Source organism: Mastomys coucha, unplaced genomic scaffold, assembly GCF_008632895.1.
Source record: "Mastomys coucha isolate ucsf_1 unplaced genomic scaffold, UCSF_Mcou_1 pScaffold6, whole genome shotgun sequence".
NCBI classification, from domain to species: Eukaryota; Metazoa; Chordata; class Mammalia; order Rodentia; family Muridae; genus Mastomys; species Mastomys coucha.
The window spans coordinates 70,845,785-70,848,016 of record NW_022196912.1 but is presented as its reverse complement, the minus strand read 5'-3'; the positions used below and the strand labels follow the sequence as shown (position 1 = coordinate 70,848,016).

Sequence of the window (2,232 nt, the reverse complement as noted above, 5' to 3'; positions counted from 1 at the left end):
TTCTCAAAAGATGTTCTAATTAAATAAAAAGAACCTGGTTAACTCTACTGTTGGTTAACATACTATCTATTACTCTACATTATGTATATTCTGCAATTGAGGTGGTGCCTTTTTACAGTAAAAATATCCAAGTGCCAAATTAATAATTAATTAATTTTAAAATAAATCAGTTGTATTCAGTGGGACTTCTTTACCAGTAGCAAATGTCATTGTTTTTCAATGACTTCATTAATATTGATATTTAGGATCAAACTGTAAAATTCATCAATAGCATTTGATTGAATAGGTAGCCTAAGAACTAATTTCATATAACTTTTAGCCACCCTCATGGGATAGTTCAACAATAGGACCTCTATTATTGAAAAGCACATGTTAGTCTTCATTAGCAAATTAATTGAACTTAACACACTAAGAATTATCTCACAGAGAAGGAATCAGAGAAAAGCTACTACAAAAACATCTTTAAAATGTTATTATACCATCCTAAGAAATGTAATTATATGTTCTTCATTCATTCATTATGCCACCCCCTGCTAATTAACAGTAGATGCAATATAAGAGAAATAATTCACTCTAAAAAATCTTCTTTGTGCATGCAGTGAAGTTTTTGATAGTATTCGAGAGAGTAGAGATTCCTAGGCCCCTCCCATTTATAGAGGTCTGGGATGGAAACTGTGAGGGAGATGCTCATTGTTGGGGGCAGAGTTGGAGTAGGGACTCCTCAGCAACTGAGGGCCTCTCTCTTGCTCTCAGTGTCCTTGCTGGGGTGGGTGTCCAGGGTTTCTTACTCCTTGGAGACCATGTAGGCCATGAGGTCCACCACCCTGTTGCTGTAGCTGTATTCATTGTCATACCAGGAAATGAGCTTTACAAAGTTGTCATTGAGAGCAATGCCAGCCCCAGCATCAAAGGTGGAGGAGTGGGAGTTACTGTTAAAGTTGCAGGAGACAACCTGGTCCTCAGTGAAGCCCAGGATGCCCTTTAGTGGGCCCTCAGATTCCTACTTCACCACCTTCTTGAGGTCATCATACTTGGAAGGTTTCTCCAGGTAGGATGCCAGATCCATGACAGATACATTTGGGAGATGGCAGGGAGGGAGGACAAGGAAGATCATGCCAGTGAGCTTCCCTTTCGGCTCTGGGATGACTTTGCCCACAGCCTTGGGAGCACCAGTGGATGCAGGGATGATGATCTGGGCAGCCTCGTGGCCATCATGCCACAACTTTCCAGAGGAGCCATCCACAGTCTTCTGAGTGGCAGTGATGGCATGGACAGTGGTCATGAGCCCTTCCACAATGCCAAATTTTTCATGGATGACCTTGGCCAGGGGAGCTAAGCAGTTGATGGTGCAAGATGCATTGCTGACAATCTTGTGTGAGTTGTCGAATTTCTCATGGTTCACACCCATCACAAACATGGGAGCATTGGCAGAAGGGGTGGGAGGCAAATGAAGGCTTTCACGTGGGCCCCAGCCTTCTCTATGGTGGCGAAGATGCCAGTAGACTCCACAACATTCTTAGCACCAGCATCACCCCATTTGATGTTAGTGGGATCTCACTCCTGGAAGATGGTGATGCGCTTCCTGTTAATGACAAGCTTCCCATTCTCATCCTTGACTGCCATTGAACTTGCAATGGGTAGAGTCATTCTACAACATGTAGTTGAGGTCAATGAAGGAGTAATTGATGGCAACAATCTCAACTTTGCCAGATGAGAAGGCAGGCCTGGTAACCAGGTACCCAATACCACCAAATCCATTCACTTCCACATTCACCATCCTGTCTATGGGACGAGGCTGGCACTGAACAACGGGAAGATGCGGCTGTCTCTGTAACAGGGAGGAACCCTAAAAAATCTTTTAAACGAAAGTTTCAAATAGGAATTCCCATGAGCATAGAACACTCTAAGTCACAGTTTTTATGACCCAGCTATAGTTAAATAAATAAATAAAAACTTCATTTATGTCCAACCACCAAACAGAAGGGGCCGTCTTTGACTCTAGGTTCATGAGATGCAGGGATATTTCAGCACCCATAATTCTAGAAGAGCGTCTTTGTCACCTCACAGAAGTCCTAAGAATTCTGGGAAAGGCTTAGAGTTGTCTGAATGTCCTTCCCATGCTTTCAAAAATTGTATCTAGAATTTGTCTGTCTTCCTTGAGGGGTCCAGATGGCTCACAGTTTTGAAGAGTATGGCCCTTTATCTGGCTGTCTGAAGTTGTCTCACCAGGTT

General features: G+C 42.9%; 1 pseudogene; it reads right to left on the bottom strand.

Moving 5' to 3' along the window:
- Positions 1–784: 784 nt before the first annotated feature.
- LOC116080156 lies at positions 785–1,919 on the bottom strand (annotated as a pseudogene).
- Between the last annotated feature and the right edge of the window lie 313 nt (positions 1,920–2,232).